Raw genomic sequence first — 21868 nt, forward strand, 5'->3', positions numbered from 1 at the left:
GTTTATAATTAATATCTTTATCCAATTAGTGCATTCAGTGCGGGTGTGACGTGCAGTTGTAAATTTTACCAAGGTCTGAACAGTGCTGGTCTACATATGTAGACCACGTGACTAACGAAGTTACTTTTTCTTGCGGCAATATTACATGATATATTAAATATGTATTTGAATTAAGTTCAGGTAAGTTTTGCTTATATTGTTTTACAAAAGTGTGCTAATTTAATTAGTTTCAGATAATATTATGCCTGATTCCAAAAAAAGACGATTGGAAAGCAGCAAAAATCCTGAAGTATGGGAAAGATGGCTCTCCGAACCATCAAGTAGTGAAGAAAGTGCTATGGATGAAGAAAACGAGACGGAGGGGGACGAAGATATGGATATCAATGTGAATGCTGCTGAAAAGAGTGACCACGAGACCGAATTGGAACTAGAAGGATCAAGCGATGATGAAATTCTTTCAGACGATTCTGGTGCATCTCATCCCCAAAATTTCTATTTAGGAAAAGACAATGTCTCTAGGTGGAAGAAAACCAAACCCAATTTGCAAGTTCGTATTCGTTCGCACAATATAATCAAACTTTTGCCAGCTACAAAAGGTAATGCGCGCAATGTTGAAACAGAAATTGAGTGCCTAAATTTATTTGTGAATGATTCGGTTATAAGAATAATAACCGTTTCCACAAATTTGTATATTCAAAAAGTACGGGTTAACTTTCAAGAAGATAGAATGAATCAAGATGCAAGAGAAACCGATGACACCGAAGTTCGCGCTTTCATTGGCATTTTGTTTTTGATTGGCGCTCTTAGAAGCTCGAGAAAAAATCTTCATAAAATTTGGGACAATTCCCAAGGAAACGGGGTGGAATCGTGCTACCTAGCGATGAGCGAGAAACGGTTTCGATTTCTGATAAGATGCCTGCGATTTGATGACATCAATACAAGGCAGCAGAGAAGAGCAATTGATAAATTGGCGCCTATAAGAGAACTTTTCGAGATATTCCTGGTCAACTTTCAAAGTAATTTTATTGGTAGTGAGTTTCTTACTGTGGATGATCAACTATTAGCATTTAGAGGACGTTGCGCGTTTAAGCAATACATTCCTAGTAAGCCGGCCAAGTTTGGCATTAAGACTTTCGCGATGGTGGATGCAAAAACGTCTTACACTTTTAATTTGGAAACTTATGTGGGAACTCAGCCGGACGGACCATACAAACTTAGCAATAGTGCGGAAGAGATAACTCTTCGATTGGTAGAGCCAGTCGCAGGAACTAATCGCAATATTACTGCTGACAATTGGTTCAGCAGCTTAATAATTTGCTAAAGAAAAAGCTTACATATTTGGGAACTAAAGAATTCCTTCCCAGGAAGAATCGTAAAGAAAAGTCAAGTATTTTTGGTTTCCAAGAAAATTGTTCACTAGTGTCGTACTGCCCGAAAAAAAACCGGTCACTGATCCTGATATCATCTATGCACCATGATAACGCAATAGATGAGCAAACAAATGATGAAAAAAAACCAATTATGATAACCGATTATAATCACACAAAAATTGGTGTAGATCTTGTGGACCAATTATGTCAGAAATATAATGTTGCAAGGAATACTTGTCGTTGGCCAATGGTAATATTTTACAATTTACTAAATATCTCTGGTATAAACGCTCTTTGTATATATAAAGCAAATAATCCCCAAAATAATGTAAAACGGAGTGATTTTCTTGGAAAATGCGCTTGGGAGCTCATTCGACCACAAATTGAAGTTAGATCAAAGAATCCTCGACTATCCAGGGAAATGAGGCAGCGAGCCCACAACCTTCTTGGCATCCCAAGCATTGCACCACAACCTACTCAATCACCAAGTAACTATGTCGGACGTTGTCATATTTGCCCTCGCAATAGGAACAAATCATCCCGAAAGTCGTGTACTAAATGCGGCAGATTGGGTTGCAAAAATCATATGAGGGAAAGCTGCACGGAATGTCTCAGTGAGGAAATATAAGCAGTTTTCCGAAACCACAACATATAAGTTTTGTACTGAACTTTTATTTTTTTATTTAAAGAAGTGAATTTTACATATTTTTATTTTAAGTTTTACGAATAATAAAAACTCTTTTGTAAATCGTCCATTAGTTATAAGAAAAAACTTTTATGAATTGCAATAAATGTTAAAAAACACATACATTCATGTTTTTATTGAATTTTCAGAAGATACACAAATATTTTAGTGAAAATATTAGTTTATATTCCTCACATTAAATCACAGAATATACTTATGAAGTATTATTAAGAAACACAAATTAATAACACTTTTAGTCATAATATTAAAATGGTCTACGATTGTAGACCACGTGCCTAACCACGTTACAAAAATCCACGTGCCTAACGAACGGGTTAAAAATTTATTTATTCCTAATTAATGAAAAACCAAAACTTTTCAATTTTACATATTAAAACTTTACCACTTTTATAACGACATACAAATTTAAAAATTTTTAAGCGAATTACATTATTATAAATTTTTGCTTTCAATTTTTCTTCTACAGTTTTTTTTCTTATTATACTCAGACCTACGAATACACCAATTTTCATAAGAAATTACAAGGATATCCAAAATACTTAAACAACTTGACACGAAATTACTTTATTTATTAAGTATTTGGAATATTTTTTTATTTTTTATTGATTTCTTTTAAAGAATTTTTTTTTGTACAAAATTCTCTGAATGCTCAACGAAAATTAATAATGAAGAAACACAAACACATTTTAGTGAAACCAAATTAAATTACCGTTACACTGCAACAAATGAAGATATTTAAACGCACGAAAACAAAAAACACAGAACTATAATTTGATTTTGGCTTATATAATAGTTTGTTTTCAGAAATTCTTCTAAAATTTTTTTCACTGAGAGAATTTGCGTCTCTAAAGATCATCATCTTCATAGCATTACAGTTCTGGGTGAAACAATGCTTCCGCTATAATTCGCCTCCATGTCATTGGGCCTTTAGCTTTTCTTTTGACATCAGATGTGCGCATAGTTTTTTTTTCGTCGTCTATGTAACCTCTCCATCTTTTTCTCGGCCAACCACTTTTTCTGAAGCCTTATGGATTTGTTCCGAAAATCTTTTTTACATTTCAATCGTTGCTAACTCGCAGAACTCTTTGCCTACCTTTCTTTCTCAATGAAATAAAAAAACGAAAAATACAATTGATTGGGCAATCTTAATTTTTATGGCATGACATTTATTTTGTAAAAGATAATCCCTTTCAAATGTTAGCCGCAACTGCGTCGTAATTCGGTCATCCGTAAACACCAATTTGACTCGCGACTCGCTGGAGGACTTCGATCGGTATCTCGTGAATAACTTTAGTAATGTTGGCTTTATCTCGCTGGTTTATCGAAGCTGGTTTATCTCCAAAGCATTTAGATTTTACACATCCCCACAAATAAAAGTCCAAAAGAGTGATATCACACGATCTTGGTGGTCAATCGACTGGTCCGAGACGGGAGATAAATTGCACACCGCACCAACGAGGCAGTGAGACCATTGTTTCACGGACTTTATGGGAAGCATCACCGTCGTGTTAGAAAAAAATATTGTAAAGATCACGGGCTTCAATTTCCGGTATCAAAAAGTCGTTTATCACGGCGAGTTAGGGTTCGCCATTCATCGTTACATTGGCACCAGCTTGTCTTTGAAGAAACGGTTCCCATCAATGGGTGTAATGGCTTTTCTTGTATGGCTTCGGGTTACTTTTTAGCCCATATACGGCAATTTTGCTTATTGACATGGTTATTAAGCCAAAAATGGGTCTCATGACTTACGAATATGAAATGTCAATAAATACTGAAACAACTTATGTATTTATTTTGACAGTAGTCACGCCTGATATTCCAAAAACAAATAAATTTATATAGTTGGCACGTACACTCTTTTTGAGTGTTTGGCCGAGCTCCTCCTCCTATTTGTGGCGTGCGTCTTGATGTTGTTCCACAAATAGAGGGACCTACAATTTCAAGCCGACTCCGAACGGCAGATATATTTATGAGGAGCTTTTTCATGGCAGAAATACACTCGGAGGTATGCCATTGCCTGCCGAGGGGCGACCGCTATTAGAAAAAACTTGTTATGCATTTTGGTGTTTCACCGAGATTCGAACCTACGTTCTCTCTGAATTTTGAATGGTAGTCTCGCGCCAACCTATTCGGCTACGGCGGCCGCCACAGTATAATTAGGTACTCGAAAAGGAAGGATGACACCTACTAGAATGGAAATTTCAAAATCTTAAAACAATTTTTACGGACCGCTTTCAGGGTTTGAACAAAAAATTTACATATTTTATCAGTTCAGTTTATTTTAGTTTAGAGAATTCATATTCGCCCAATTTTCGACCACGCGCGAATCTAGTACATACAAATGTGATGAGTCATTCAAAAGCGCTTATGACATCATGGTAAGTGAAATGGTTGAAGTGCACCTGGCACTCCTTAAGTAGGACTAAAGCGCCGTTTTGATACCAGAGCTGTTGATATAATGGAGAAGATTGATTGGATTTAGGTTGGCGCACTGCCCCAGGCTGTCAAAGAAAGGAGCTCCCAGTGACCTTACTCTTCTAGCTGACAAACCCGGATATTTACAGAGAAAATTCTCAACAGCCACCTTCTCTGAAAGGTCCCCACAGCTTCTGCAATGGGAGTTAAATGGTAAATAATTTGTGCAGTTCCCCTTCAACAAATGTCAAGGGGATGCCGATGACCGGGTAGGAGGTCTCTGAGGCCAGTACAGTCCCCTTCTTGGCAAGCTCATTAGCAATTTCATTTCCCTCTATGTTCCTATGTCCTGGAACCCAGATCAGAGAAATGTTAGCTGCACACCCAAGTGATTTGATCTCCTCTTTACTGGAGTTTACTAATTTTGATCTGTACCATGGCGTCATCAGAGCTTTAATCGCGGCTTGACTATGGGAGAAAATGTTAATATCTCCCTCGCTCCCGCATTCCTTAAGCATTTTGCATGCTTGCAAGTTCGCAAAGACTTCTGCTTGAAAAACACTAGCAGTGTTCGGCAGTTTAAAGGACATAGATAAATTGGCTGATTAAGAGAAAATCCCTGCTCCGACTCCCAATCATGACATCATACTTCTTAATTACTCTCACTCTCAATTGATTAAGGTAAAATATTTTAAATTTTTGTACGTGAAATTTGTTTTAGATCCTTAATTTAATTATGTTCTAAGAAAACTGGTTTACAAAAACTCCTCTCATCTGGATGGTAGTTGAAAAGTAAAACCTACTTTGCCTGGACAAGTGAAATTTATAGATCACTTGAACAAGTCCGCTGGAATTATTATTTGTTATTTGGCTTATTTAATCAAGTGATTTAAAATACTTTCAAGGAATCGGTACCAGCCTATTTTAATCGCATGAGTTAAAATTCCCGTGGGATAAAATTTTATTTTAAAATTTTGTCCATACTGATATGCTTTTTTTCACTCTCGCAAGTTTTTATTGGAAGAGTTGCTAGAATAGTTAATAACTTATACTTGCCCTAAGCCACTATTAATTCGTACAGCTACGATTTCTTCCCATAGTTTCAAACTTTGTACAAAATTTTTCAAAATTTCATCTAACTAAAATTTTTGAAATTTTTCTGGGCATGCAGTTTTATAGCACATGAATGACTCCAAAATACAGGGTTGCCAATATTCGATGGACCCATCTGGCAACCCTGTTTCGTCTAATGACATACCGCGTTGGAAGCGCCAGTCCAAGCAGATGTTTACCATAGAACAGTACATGCCACGCGAGCGCTCCCAAATTGTTGAAATTTACATTCAACAAAAGAAGTCAATTGTGAAAACGCAACGTGTAGATAAAAAATTAAATAATGTGAAAGGTACGCCTTCTAAGAACACCATTAAACGTTTGTACGAAAGGTTTTTGACTGGTGATGCTCTTTCTAATCCAAGAGGCCAAATCAAAACCGACCAAGGCGTCGCCAAGGACATGCCAAAATCGCCGTTCTCAGCAGTTGGGCATTGCTCGGACCACTTTACAACGAATTATCCGCATTGATTTGCATTTATTCCCGTATAAGATTCATTTGACGCTAAGATTGTTGCCTGCGGACAAGCCTCGTCGATTGGAATGGGCCCAAAGAGTCATCGAAATCCGTCGGGTCAGTGGAATATGGGCAACCTTGTACTTGTTTTTGACTAAGCTAGGCTCCTTCTTCCATTTAGAAAAAAATATTTTGCAAGTAATTCAATAAAGTCATTAGTTTCAACTTTCTTTCCACCAATATTGTATAATTTTTTTAAATTCGAATTCGGCATTATTCCGTAGAAGCGAAAGCGATACAGCGCGCTAACACATCTTTGGCGGTGGTGTAAGAACTCGAAGCAAATAACGTTTCGTAATTTTTGACCAATGATTGCATATTTTGCCGCACCTCATAAGATGAAAAGTGACATCTATTTTTGGCATCAAAATTTATTGTTACCCATATTTCTATAACTGTATAATTTTAAATTTACATCAATTTTTTTAAAATACTATCCTTTTTGAAGCTTTAAAACTCTTAAAAAAAGAGGTTGTCTGTAAAGTCGGTTTACTGACGATAGTTCAACGTGACAACATCATAAGAAAATACTGATGTAATGGTTGCAATTTTCAAAACAAAATTTTAATTTTATTTGATTGATAGATATTTTGTATGGATATAGAGGAGGAGGTAAATGGAATCGCAATGGAATAGGTCAAGTTACATTTACACAAAGTGAAAAATGATGAAACATTTATCAAATTCATTCAACAACACTAAGAGGCATCATCATCGATTTGACTTTCTCAAGACACATTACACTTGAAACACTCCCTTTCATTTCCTATTTTTCCTATCATCGTCCTATTCTCAACAGAGAAATGGTTCATTACCATGCACACAGGAAGAAGGCATATGCAAATACAAATATGTGAATTTATATACAAATGCGCATATACATACATATACATACATACATATATATGCTCACTCAAGTAGCACAGAGCCAGATGTCGAACGTTGTCGAACGCGGGGACCGATTGTGCTCTTTGTCGTTCGTTCCGCGCTCTCGCTTGCAGTTCAAGCACATTAGCTTACATTTTCTTGCATACGGAATAGATTCGTATATTTGATATGTCCATATGATTTGTATGCATCTTTACATATAGATTTGTTCGTTTTGCAAATTGCGCGAAATTGTATATGTATATGCATGTTTATATACTTATATTAGTATACAACATATCTTATAAGGTATGGGGTAAATATTATATTACCATACATTTTTTCCTTCATATATAATAAAAAAATTAATAATAATAACATTAAAACAACAGGTATTATTATACTTCTTCTTCTTAATTGGCGCGATAACCGCTTACGCGATTTTGGCCGAGTTTAACAAAGCGCGCCAGTCGTTTCTTTCTCGTGCTAACCGGCGCCAATTGGACACACCAAGTGAAGCCAGGTCCTTCTCCACCTGATCTTTCCAACGCAGAGGAGGCCTTCCTCTTCCTCTACTACCACCAGCTGGTACCGCATCGAATACTTTCAAAGCCGGAGCGTTTGTATCCATTCGGACGACATGACCCAGCCAACGAAGCCGCTGGATCTTTATTCGCTGCGCTATGTCTATGTCGTCGTAAAGCTCATACAGCTCATCGTTCCATCGTCTGCGATATTCGCCGTTGCCAACGTGCAAAGGTCCAAAAATCTTACGCAGAATCTATCTCTCGAACACTCCAAGCGTCGCTTCATCGGATGTTGTCATCGTCCAAGCTTCTGCGCCATACGTTAGGACGGGCATGATGAGAGTCTTGTAGAGTGTTAGTTTTGTTCGTCGAGAGAGGACTTTACTGCTCAGTTGCCTACTTAGTCCAAAGTAGCACTTGTTGGCAAGAGATTCTACGTTGGATTTCAAGGCTGACATTGTTATCGGTGTTAATGCTGGTTCCTAAATAAACGAAGTCTTTTACAACCTCAAAATTATAACTGTCAACAGTGACGTGAGTGCCGATACGCGAGTGCGCCGACTGTTTGTTTGAAGACAGGAGGTACTTCGTTTTGTCCTCGTTCACCACCAAACCCATTCGCTTTGCCTCTTTATCCAGTTTGGAGAAGGCAGAACTCACAGCGCGGTTGTTAACGCCGATGATGTCAATATCATCGGCATACGCCAACAATTGTACGCTCTTATAAAATATTGTGCCTGAGCGATTAAGTTCTGCGGCTCGTACGATGCTCTCCAACATCAGGTTAAAGAAGTCACACGACAGCGAGTCACCCTGTCTGAAACCTCGTTTGGTATCAAACGGCTCGGAGAGGTCCTTCCCAATTCTGACGGTGCTGCTGATGTTGAGCAACGTCATCTTACACAGCCGTATTAGTTTTGCGGGGATACCAAATTCAGACATAGCGGCATACAGGTAACTCCTTTCCGTACTGTCGAATGCAGCTTTGAAGTCGACGAAAAGATGGTGTGTGTCGATTCTCCTTTCATTGGTCTTTTCCAAGATTTGGCGTATTGTGAATATTTGGTCGATGGTAGACTTTACAGGTCTGAAGCCACACTGATAAGGTCCAATCAGTTGGTTGACGGTGGGCTTCAGCCTTTCACACAATACGCTCGCTAGGACCTTATAGGCGATATTTAGAAGACTAATCCCGCGGTAATTGGCACAAATTGCAGGATCGCCCTTCTTATGGATTGGGCAGAGCACACTTAAATTCCAATCGGCAGGCATGCTTTCATCCGACCATATTTTGCATAGGAGTTGATGCATGCACCTTACCAGCTCCTCGCCGCCATGTTTGAATAGCTCAGCCGGCAGTCCGTCGGCGCCCGCGGCTTTGTTGTTCTTTAGCCGTGATACTGCTATTCTCACCTCGTCATGGTCGGGTAACGGAACGACAATTCCGTCGTCAACGATTGGGGTATCGGGATCTTCACATTCTCTATGACATGCGCAGCTGTCCCCGTTTAACAGGTTCGAGAAGTGTTCCCTCCATAATTTAAGATTGCTCTGTACGTCAGTCACCAGATCGCCGTCTTTGTTCTTACAGGAAAACGCCCCGGTCTTAAAACCTTCTGTCAGCCGCCGAACTTTCTGGTAGAATTTTCGGGCGTTGTTCCTATTGGCCAGCATCTCAAGCTCCTCGCACTCACGTATTTCGGCCTCTCGTTTCTTCTGTCGGATAATACGTCTCTCTTCCTTTTTCAGGTCTCTGTAGCGATCCCACATGGCTCGCGTTGCGCCCGATCGCAGCGTGGCTCTATAGGCAGCATCCTTTCTTTCTGCGGCAGCATGACATTCCTCGTCGTACCAATTGTTTTTTCGGGCTCGCCGGAATCCGATTTCTTCTTCGGCGGCGGTACGTAGGGAGCGAGAAATGTTGCTCCATTGCTCGCGCATGCCGGTTTGTTGGGCAGTGCTCTCCGAGAGCAGGAGTGAGAGTCGAGTGGTGAATCTTCTGGCTGTTTGTTGTGATTGCAGCTTTTCGATGTCGAACATTCTTTGCGCAGGTAGATGTACGTTTTTTGCTGCACAGAGGCGGGTGCGCAGTTTGGCTGCAACAAGGTAATGATCCGAGTCGATGTTGGGTCCTCGGATCGTACGTACATCTAATACACTAGAAGCGTGTCTTCCATCTATCACAACATGATCGATCTGGTTTCGCGTTTTTCGATCAGGAGACAGCCAGGTAGCTTGGTGGATTTTTTTATGCTGGAATCTGGTGCTGCAGACTACCATGTTTCGGGCCCCGGCGAAGTCGATCAGCCTCTGTCCGTTACCGGATGTTTCGTTGTGCAGGCTGAATTTTCCGACTGTGGGACCAAAAATTCCCTCCTTGCCCACCCTGGCGTTGAAGTCGCCAAGCACGATTTTTATGTCGTGGCGGGGGCAGCGCTCATAGGAACGTTCCAAGCGCTCATAGAAGGAATCTTTGGTCGCATCGTCCTTCTCTTCCGTCGGGGCGTGGGCGCAAATTAGCGATATGTTAAAAAAACGCGCTTTGATGCGGATTGTTGCGAGACGCTCGTCCACCGGAGTGAACGACAGTACTTGGCGACGCAGTCTCTCTCCCACAACAAATCCGACACCGAATTTGCGCTCCTTTACATGGCAGCTGTAGTAGACGTCGCAAGGTCCTATGTTTTTCTTACCTTGCCCCGTCCATCGCATCTCTTGGATGGCAGTGATGTCAGCCTTTACTCTCACGAGGACATCAACCAGCCGGGCAGAGGCACCTTCCCCATTAAGGGACCGGACATTCCAGGTGCATGCCCTCAAATCATATTCCTTATTTTGTTTGCAGGGGTCGTCATCAGTAAAGGCAGTTCTCATCCGAGGCTTTGCAGTTCTTTTCATTGGGGGGGATTTTTAAGTGGCGGGTCCCAAACCCAGCGCACAACCAGCTATCCTGGAATGTTTCGCCTTCTCACGTTAGCTCACTCCCGAACGGGTGTTCGGAAGCTACCCAGAGGATACGTGGGCTAATCCCGGCCGTTGTGAGCTGCTTGAACCATATGTAGAAGAATCGTCCTGGCCACTCCCAAGTGAATGGCGATCAGTAACTTTCCCCACTTGCGTGGACTTCTACACATGGACTTCTACACATGGTATTATTATACACTTGGTTTTATTTTAAATTCTTCAAGTAAATCAAATTAATAATAATCATCTTCAAGTAAATCAAATTAATAATAATCAATAAGAAGGCATCTGCAAATACAAATACGTGAATTTATATATGTACATATGCGCATATACATACATATATACGCTCACTTATGTAGGAGAGAGCAAGATGTCGAACGTTGCCGTTCGTTTGCTTTGTTCGTTCCGCGCTTTCGCTTGCAGTTCATGCAAAGTAACGACCATGAGTAAGGTAACGACGATTGAGCAAGATAACGACACATTTTTTCGTGCGTGCAGCCGGCTAAATCGAATTATAAGACGTTATCACGTCAAAAAATCTGACGCTCAGTGAAAAAATTAAGCTTTGCCCTGTAGACTCGCTCATATATCGATTTCCGCAAGTGTAATTTGTATAAATAATATTTTGTAACATTAATATTATGTGCATTCTTTATGTTTAGTACCAAACATTTGTTGGTATAACATCAGCATTCAAATTCTGAAAATCAAAAATTCTTAACTAAAGAAAAAGTGTGCCGTTTCTATATTTTTTATTTAGACATCAGTGGTGTGAATCTTTATCTTAACACTAAATAAATTAAACGAAAGTAGATGCTGAACCTGCAACTCAAGCAACAGATCGTCGCGATATGTTTGTCGGTTGAGTCTGTTGCTGCACTGCAAGTCTGGCTGTCATATCAGCAGGGAAGATATGTCAGTTTTAACCACTAATACACTCATTTCACGGCTTAATTTGAACATCAACTGTTCAACAAAAACAGCAAAAACAACAGCTCAACCCCTTTTAAAAGGAAGCCGGCGCTGCTACGATAAAAAATGATGGTGTCGAAGTTGTTGCGTATTAAAGCGCTTAAATTTCTTTGACTGTTCATAAAAGCAATAAAAAAACTGTAATAACAAATGTCGATAAGCAAAATGGGTGGCAAACAGATGCATGAGTACGCGTATACACACACGTGTGTACATATGTACATGCATGAGTGAAGAACGCATACGGAGTAATAAAAAATCGCCACACCATATAAACCTCTTTAGTGTAAACTGTGTGAGTGTGAGAAGTGTTGCAGTTGAATTTGCAGGTGTTGCGGCAACAAATTAAAATTTCATAAAAATACCAAATAAAAATCGCTTTAAATGCAATCGATATGTTGTTATTTGTTGTTGTCCGAAAAAGCAATCAAAAGCGTTTTTAAATTGCCAAACAAATATAGCAGCTTAAATATTAAGCAAAACACATGGCAACCCGCACACACTCTCGTACAATTATAAGTATGCGCAGAAAAAAAAGAGTCAACCTGACTCTTAAGTTTTAAATGCCAACGCAATGCCGGCGCAGAGCTCTTGATAGCCACAAACATGGAATTGGCCGGGCACGCCTTTAATTGCCCGTCAAGATAAGGCCAGAGTGGCAGGGCACCAGGATGCTAAGGCGCAAATCGTAGGTCGGCGCGTTGCTTTGTATGCGTATGCCAATACTATACATATATATGTACGTATATACATTCATATATGTATTAGTAATCACAGTGGTCACTTAACGAAGTATTAGAATTTAACAAAATATTTCATAAGCATAGAGTATCAAAAAAAAAATAAAACAAAAAAACATACTCATACTCATATTCTTATTCACTTTCATATCCGGTATTATATTCATACTTACTTTCTTATATATATATATATATATACATATATATATGTAATTGGTCCGTACACCCTTTTTGGGTGTTTGGCCGAGCTCCTCCTCCTATTTGTGGTGTGCGTCTTGATGTTGTTCCACAAATGGAGGGACCTACAGTTTCAAGCGTACTCCGAACGGCAGATATATTTATGAGGAGCTTTCTCATGGCAGAAATACACTCGGCGGTTTGCCATTGCCTGCCGAGGGGCGACCGCTATTAGAAAAATGTTTTTTCTTAATTTTGGTGTTTCACCGAGACTCGAACCTACGAATCTCGCGAATTTTGTGTTTTTTCAAAAATTATTTATTTATTCATTGATATGTATTTTGTACCCTTCAAAGTAGTCCCCATGAGATATTCTGCACTTGTGCCAACGTTTTTTCCAATCTTCGAAGTACTTCAAAAAATAATTTTTTTTTATCTTGTTCAGCTCCTCCTTCGATGCCGTCTTTATCTCGTCAATCGTAGCGTAGCGTCGTCTTTTCATGGGTCTCTTCAATTTCGGGAACAAGAACAAGTCACAGGGGGCCAGATCTGGCGAATACGGTGGCTGTGGCATCATTAGTGTGTTGTTTTTGGCCAAAAAGTCGGGCACAAGCAACGATGTGTGAGCAGGGGCGTTATCGTGATGCAATGTCAATTTTTATTCTTCCACAAATCCGGGCGTTTCTGGTGGATTGCTTCGCGCAAATTGCACATAATTTGCAGCTAATAATCCTTATTGACCGTTTTACCCTGTGGCAAGAACTCATGATGCAGAACGCCCCTGCAATCGAAAAAAACGGTACGCAAAACTTTTACAATCGACCGAACTTGGCGCGCTTTTTTCGGTATTGGTTCGTGCGGCAGCTTCCTTTGAGCTTTTGTTTCCCCGTCATAAGCAGAAACCCACAATTCATCACCAGTTATGACCTTCTGGAGCAAATTTGGGTCGTCGCGGACAGAGTCCAACATATCATTAGCAATGTTATGCGATGCTGCTTTTGGTCGAAATTGAGCAGTTTTGGTACGAATTTTGCGGCGACCGGTCTCATGCCCAAATCACTGAAAAAAATAGAATGGCACGAGCCAATCGATATGTCTAGGCCCTCAGCAACTTCTCTAACGGCGATTCGACGATTGGCCAATACGATTTTCTTCACTTTATCCATTTTTTCGTCTGTTGTTGAAGTGCTCGGGCGTCCGGCACGCCGGCACGCCGGCACGCTATTCGTCGTTCACATCTTCTCGGCCTTCTGAGAACATTTCGTACTTCCGATAAACGTTGCTTTGGTCCAAAGTAGCTTCTACGTATGACACAGCCAACATTTCGTTTCGTTTCGTTAGTTTCGTTTGTCACACAAAATTTGATACAGGTTCTTTGATACATCTTTTTGAACAGGTAAAAATCGAAGTCGAGCCGAAACACGTGCAAGCAAATCAGCTGTCAACAATCAACTGGACATTCAAAATGACCGAACTCGTCGGCATGAGTGGGAGACATGAGTACAAACATATCGCCACAAAAAAATCGAAATTCGAATATACGTAACCTGCGAAAATTCAAAATCCGCGATACTGTTTGAACACATCACGTATACTCAGATTCATACTTACACCTTCATATCCATATTCGTATTTTCCCTACAAATTCTATGCACGTTTTCTCATCAACCACGCCACTGTATATTTTCGCTGACATCGCCTTTAGTTGATGTTACAGTTTGATGTTTCCAGAATTCCAAATCTGCAACTTTAATTTCGAGTCGTGACTCAATTTTCAACAAATTGCTGGAGGACTTCAAATAATACAAAAATGCACTTTCAAAGCGAAATCCAAACAAACTTGCAGTGGCTAAAATGGCAATACAGTTTGGAAGATGACTCGCATAAGGACATTGCTTTGTATGCTTTGCATTTGCTCTGTTGCTGGAAGCGGAACGCACAACGCCATGCTCGCTGCCACTGCCACTGCCGCTGTTGCTGTGATCGCAACGACACTGCCTCTTGATCGCAGATACCTTTGAAGCTCTAAATGATATTGTTGCTACTTCGAATTGAGTATTGCCACTCGGACAAGTGTAAATACTGCATACAGACATATATATACGTATATATGTACATAAATTTATGGCAGCGGCTCAGCAGCTATCTCAATGCGCTTGCGCCTGTGCCGTCAAAACGATTTTGTCGATTATTTTATTACAAATGGAAATTATGCGCATTACAAGGCGATGCCGAAGGATATTTTAATACCAAAGTTGTTTTATTGGCAATGCAGTGCAGTAATGCAACTAGAAGCATGAATGTGTAGAGATATAAGTATATAGTATCTACATAAATAGTGGTAGACTCAACTCAAAGTCAGCTGAATGTTGTAGTGAATGAGAATTACCGCGATTGGTAGGAATAGTGCTGGGGTACATTTGTGGGCTGGTCGCACGATGTTTGGCAAATCGTTCAATAAATTCCCATTTTAATCATAATTGCTTTTTCGTTGTCGCTTAACTCCATGAATTTGCAGTGCACTTGTTGCTATTGTTTTTGTTTATTTCGTTGCTACATGTTTGAATATGCGCTGCTTTTACGGTTATCACGCCTCTTTTGTTGGTAGGCAGGCGCGTGCAGCTGTAATTTATGAAGACATTAACAACAGCTTGGAAAACAAATGGATGCTGAGGGTTTGAATAATAAACAAAATTTAAGGTATACAATTTTTTGATTCATATTTTTTTATTCCAGCAAATAAGTAACTAATTCCTTCAGATTAGGGACTTGAGTCTTACATCGTCTTGCAATTGTATAAAACATTGCTGAACAATATTCAGTTTATTATTTCACCCTTTTGTAAAAAGTCTTAGTGAAAGCTTAAGGCCAAGTGAAAGCTTTCTTATCGAGAATCTACTTCCTCTTTTTCAATGCCATTGCCTTTGCCTCCTCCCACTTATATTGGTCAGCTTCCCACCCTTCGTTTTAGAATCTTTACTCATTTTTTTCATATTTGACTAGCGAACATATTGTAGAAAATTTGTTGGGTTTTTTTCTTGGTTGCGCAATATTAAAATTTGGCCAAGTAAGCAATAAATTTTCGCTTATTAATGCCAAATATTTAAGTAGATGATTCTTTTGGTTTAAATATAACGGAATTAGCTTAAGAGCCTCAATTTGTGTTTAGAAGGGGGAAGAGCTTTAGATTGCACTGAAGGGATCTAGAAGGGTTCCATGACGTAAAATTGGTGCTTGAAACTGCAGCACTGAGTGATATAAGCAAAAACCTGTAGTTGGTAACTGTAGTAAAACTAAGAGAAATTCTATGAAGATACTTTCCATGCACCTCTAAAATTTTATTTTGCGCCCAAAAGTTAAATGAGGCGGGACTATAATAAAAGTGATTAGTGATTCTCGTTTGTTTTAGTTTTAACAAAACGAGCAACACATCAATTGCTTTTTCAACAAAATTTTTTAATATTCACATTTTGGACTGGCGGTAACAAAACAATCAGTTTTTCTTAAAAAAAATTTAACTAAAAGTCTATTGAAGTTCTCTTAAATTAATTAATTTAATTTAATTTAATTTAATTTTTTTTTTACTTTCAACTATTTATCTATTCCATAGGCAATCCTATTAAAAATATTTCTAAGCTAAAGATTTCTCACATGCCTATCATTTCGTACCTAAATCTTAACACCTTTTAGCTAATTATTTCGTCAGAAAATGTACCTTTCCGGTCTATTGGGGAGAACCCTACGGATGACTTTCTCAAGCAACTGCTGCATTGAAGCTCCCTTGGGTCCCACTAATCAGGGTCCGGCGCTTGAAGTATAACTTATTAAAAAGGTCATAACTAATTTACTTTTGCCTTTACCATGGCCTTGAGACGGTCCAGAAACGAATCACGAGCTGCCCGAATATGACTTGCAGGTCATGGGCCTTGCTCTTCAAAATGGCTCAAAGAGAATAATCCCTCGGATTCGCGTCTGGTGAATTTGAGAGCCATTCTGTGGACGTTATGAATTTCGAACGTTGTTTTTTAGCCATTCTTGGTTCACTCGAGCTTTGTGAAACGGTGCCGAGTCCTGTTTAAACGTCCATGGTGTGCCACCGAAATATTTGTATGTCCACGGCCTCAAAGCAACCTCCAGAATACTTTCCGATAATATTTCGTATTTACCTTGACGCCAAGCTCGATGAAAACGATTGGAGAGCGCCCACCTGCGGTGATACCCAAAAACCTCTCAGAGACTCTCCCCTCCTAACCGCTGAACGCTCTCCGGAACTGATTTTGGTTATTCGCAGCGAGCCCTAATGTCTAATGGCTTTTCACTACTCACAATCTGTGAGTCGTCCGGGTACCTAGAGTTCCATATTCGCTAAATATCCCTAAATTAGTTGCAGAAAAGCTATATTGATGAAATGATTCCATGGCAAGTGATCCAAGTATTCGATGTGAGCCGTAAAAAATTGTGAAAAAAAACTAGGGTCTGTCAGACTTACGCACGGTAGAAGTGAAACTTCTAAGTTGGTTGTTCCATGCATGGGAGCCCCGGTTTAGATCTCTCCCCCTTCTCTCCTGTTAAATTCAGGTTTTCATATTTTTTTTTCTATATCACTCCACATAAATTTGTACTATTTATTTTTGTCCTTATTAGCTTCAAATTTGACACTTGGGTGCAGTGTTGCACTTGACGCTGACATTTCTTTGCACTTCCAATGGTATTTTTTGCCTACTTTTGGCGCGTTAATCAATTTGCTTTGATCACCAAAACGGTTGAAATGTCATTTTGCAACCTTCTACTTCAACTATCGTCACTCGTTTGGCAAACACTCTCATTGTATCGCTTCGTCTCCTCCATACCTACCATCTATTTACTTCACAGCAGTTTCTTATTGCTTTCCCGCTTACACACATTCAATCGGTGCTTTATCTGATACTCACACACAGCACTCATTTGCACGGGCTATGGCTATCTATAATACCCGTTGTCGGTTGTCGATTGTCGGTTGCCTGCATGTCGCAAGTCTACTTCAATGCTTACTTGTGTGCTATATACATTTCAGTTCATATTATTTCGAAATTATTCGCTACAGGGTGTGCTAGAGACGTTTACATTTTTGCACTGGTTTATCTTCTAGAAGAAGAAGGCCAGACGAAGTATTTCGTTGTGTAACTAAGTATTCTTCAATAGAAATTTGTTCAAATACCAGTGTCAAACTAATTTTTAAAGCGAAAATCCTCTATTATAGTCTCCACACGCTATTTACTTGTATATAAAAGAGATAATTGCGGAACATAACATGCATATACAAATTAATGTACCCTGTGTACTCTGTTTTTTATTATATATTACATTGATAAAATATAGTTATAATTACAATGGAACGGCGTGGGTAGTTTGCTACAGAGCAAACGGGAGAGAAAGAAAGGCATTCGAGAGAGGAGGGGAGAGACGGCGTGTCTCGGTGGCTCCCTCACATCGTTCAGCGCTTGCGATGCGAGAGAGCGACAGAGAGAACGAATAGGCGAGAGTGGGAAGGAGCAGCTGCTCCTTGGCCCCGCCCATTTGACGGATTTCGGTAACGCTCCGAACTTACCGTTTCACTCGCCTATTTTCAATCTGCCTTGGGGCCCCCGACGCGCCTAAAGAAGTTTCACTTCAAAAATTTTATAATTTTTACACTTCTTCAGCGTTGAAAATTTTGGTATGAAATTTTTTAATGTTAAATAACTTATAAATTATTTAACTTAATTTTTTTTTTTTAATTTTTCAAATAAAAAATACTTAGTGCAAAAATTATGTTTTTGAAACAAATTTTATTTTTTTGCTTTAACTTTCGGGAACAAGTTTTTTTGTCACTTTCGAAATTATTTCAAATTTTTGTGTTATGCTTTTTTATCAAATAATGAATGCACGAACTTTTGTTTATATGGGGACAATTCACAAGACCGTTGATTTTTTTTTAATTTTGTACAAAGTTTGAAACTCTGAGTTATATGGTGTTTGTTGTAGTAACAAACTATAAAAAATTATAAAAAATAAATAAATAGTCAAAACAATGGAGTATGTGACGCTGCTATTATTGTGAACACAGGTGTGTCTATCGTTATGTAAGCTCAACTGTAGATTAGGAATTTCAATAGAAGATTAATAATTAGTAAAAAAAAAAAAATTTCATAATTCCATGGCTGTCATATTTCAGTTTTTATAGTCAATATAATTTTATAAAACTGTTTGAAAAAGACAAATCATACCAATTTAATCCTTAATGGAAAACCCTTAGAGTCCAAGGTACAAACAATAATCACCAACAACAAAGCCATTAATCTAAACAATATTGAAGATTATCCCAAGCAAAATGATTAAAATGCGCACTCATCATCCCTGCTTTCTTGGAACAGCGATCTCGCACATGACTTACTTGCAACAACCTAAAAATAGGCCTGACCAATTTATAATTGCCACACAGTTGGTTAATAGCGATAGTTTAGAAAAGCAGCTCACTACCTTCTCATTTCCTAAATGGAAGGAAGAAGCAAACACGAGGAAGAAGGAACATCAGGTAGGGATTCAGGAAAACAAACCAAAAATACAAAAAAACAATTAAAAATCACAATATAACGCAGGAAAGTAATACCACCCAACTGCAAGCGACAAAAGCGTGAGTAAGTACATAAAAGAGAACAACAACACTTTCCAACCATTCCTGCCGCAAATTCGCGAGAAATTCCATGCAAAAAACCATGTCAACTGTCAAGCAACAAATACCGCCGCCACCACCAACATAGGCAATAATCAGTCTGCAATAGTTAGGTGTTTTGTTGTTATTGGTGCTGCTACCAGCCATTGCCAATCGTTCGTTCATTTCTTTTGAACGTATTTGCTACGTTGATTTGCCACTTGTGACGTTGCAGTTGCCTACCTATGCCTAGGCAGTTGACTTTATTGTTGCTATTGGTGTTGCAAGTGTGGTGCTGTCATGACTCTTCGCTTGTCCATTTACACAACGAATAAACTCCGTATGTACATGGCTGTTGTTGTCGCTGCCTGTCCGTGTCCATCTAATCATCATTTTTCTTGCGTGTTGCATGTGCAACCGTCAGTAGATCGACCGGCCGGCAGCTGTACATTTGGTGTGGATAGTAGCAGCAGTTGTTGCTGTTGTTATTGCTGCTCTTGCGCAGATTCGATTGCCGATCAATTTGTCACAAAATAGAAAAATGACCTTCCGCCGCGCTTGGCAACACTGACCATCGCTGTAGTGTCGCCTATTCGGTATGCGCCGGTATTGCGGTTCGCCTCAAGTGCTTGTGTGTGTGTATGTAGTTTCACAAACGCATAAGGCGTTCCTCCGCAGTTGTTTAACAAGTCGAGTTATTTTTTTCTGCATTCGCAATGCTGTTGTTGGCTGGGAAACCTCCATACGTCTACCAGACGTCCATCCGTGGTGCTACTGAATCAGTTTGGATTTGTGGCCTTATATATTCAGATGCAGATGTATGTATATGTGTGTGTATGTAAATGTTTGAGCCTGTGAGTGAAGCCACCAACCACAATAGGCCATTTGGCTATTTGTGACTGCAACAATAAAAACAACAGAAATGCAATACACTCTTGCAGCAACCGCCACCATCACTGTCATTGCCACCGCACATCGGCGGCAACCTGCACTGAATACGCAATTTGTTGTGCAATTTATTAATATTCCATTAACATATTCGCTGGTCATGCAGTTTGACTCGCTATCAGTCATGCGGAGCTTCCCAACCGACCCAGTGGGGAAAACCACGTTCTTTTTTAGGTTGTTTTGGTGAGCGTGGCAACTTTACCGATGCAATAAGAAGAACATTGATTGAATTCTGCCAATTTCTCTAAACAAATATATTAATTAACTATTGCCTGAGTTTTGACTGAGTTTTGAGAAAATAAGTAATTCACATATTTTAGCACACATTTTTCGAGAGTTGCACAAAAAACCAATATTCTATGTGAAAAACCTTCACTTCCTTTTCCTAGTCGAGTGTAAAAACTAAAGAGAGCTTTTGAGTTTTGAAAAGCTTTTAAGTAGCTGTAATTTCTTCTCTGGTGTGTGCAAGCTATGGTGCACCGTTAGCACTATCGAAGCGCTTGATATGGTGGCCCACATCTCGTTGGTCGCGAAGAGATGATTGAGGTATTTTGCGATCGATTTCGTATTCTTCGGTGGATAAAACGAGACGTCGAGTAATCAGACGGCCTGCCAAAAAGCAACGCGCTACTTGTTTTCACTAGCGACGAAGTGTGGATGGCTATTAGGAAGGCTAAAATCGATTGGTCCTGACGCAGTAAGCGTGCTGATGCTATACCACTTCGAAACAGATTGAGCGCAATATTCCATAATAGTTTGTAACTTGTTTGTAACCATTCCTAACATCTAATATGCGAAAAATAGAAAACAAGCAGACTGATCCCACTTCTGAAAGCGGCGAAAATCGCCCAGCAAGCTGAATTGGCAATGATCTGTAATTATTCAAAACTAAGCCTCAAAACTGAGAAGGATTGTGAGGAGAGTTTAAGAGGGAGACTTTCTTTACTTCTACATATCAAAGCTTTTTCAACAAAGAAATTTTCACTCATAGCTTACACTGATTAGTGCTCGTGATTGACGTCTGGTACTGACGGCTACGTTCGTTGTCCGTCTCTTTGTAAATCTGTGGTTATTCTGTTCCTGGGCAGAATATTCTGTTCATAGAGAATGAGGCCAAAACTACAACTGAAGATTCAAGTCAATAACACATAAATTCCGATTATAAATAACCCAAGCTACTAAACGTCACCTTTGATAACTTTTTATCCAGCTTGGCGTTTACTACTAAAGTCCACAACCGCACACATGAACCAAGATAATCAACATGCCAGTTCTAAGTTATTCAACGCTCTCTAGTTGCCAGGAATGATTGGGTTTTGACGAGTGCTATGTTATGCCTTGCGTTGTCCCTAGAACATCACATACATATACAGTGAGATGTGTATGCTTGCAATTACGTGTCACTAAACTATGCTCAACAAACATTTTCGACAAAACCGTCCCAGCAGCTATCTGCTAGAATTCTAGTCGCCTCAGAAATCACCAACATACCACACCAGTTTCTGTAAATCTTACCTCGAAATGCCACCAGAAAACCACTCTCCACCCTTCACAGTGAGGAGCGCTTCAGGTGCCTTATGATACCCGCGTTACCTTTGCACCATTACGATAATGTGGAAAGGTCACTTCGTATTCATCCAATATTGAGGCACCAATATACTCATATGAATAAGAACGCTACAATCATCTATCCACATGTCCACTTTAACCAACTCATCTAGCATCTTCGCTCAGTGGTCTCATCCCGTCGAAACAAATTGTTTATTGGGCCTATTATTTAGAGTTATTAATTACAACTGATGATCCAAACAGGGTTCAGTAGCCTGCTTTTTGCTTCATTAGAAAAAAATGCTTCACAATCATTTTTATTTCAACTCAT

The sequence above is a fragment of the Anastrepha ludens genome, chromosome 3 (genome assembly GCF_028408465.1).
Source record: "Anastrepha ludens isolate Willacy chromosome 3, idAnaLude1.1, whole genome shotgun sequence".
NCBI lineage: Eukaryota > Metazoa > Arthropoda > Insecta > Diptera > Tephritidae > Anastrepha > Anastrepha ludens.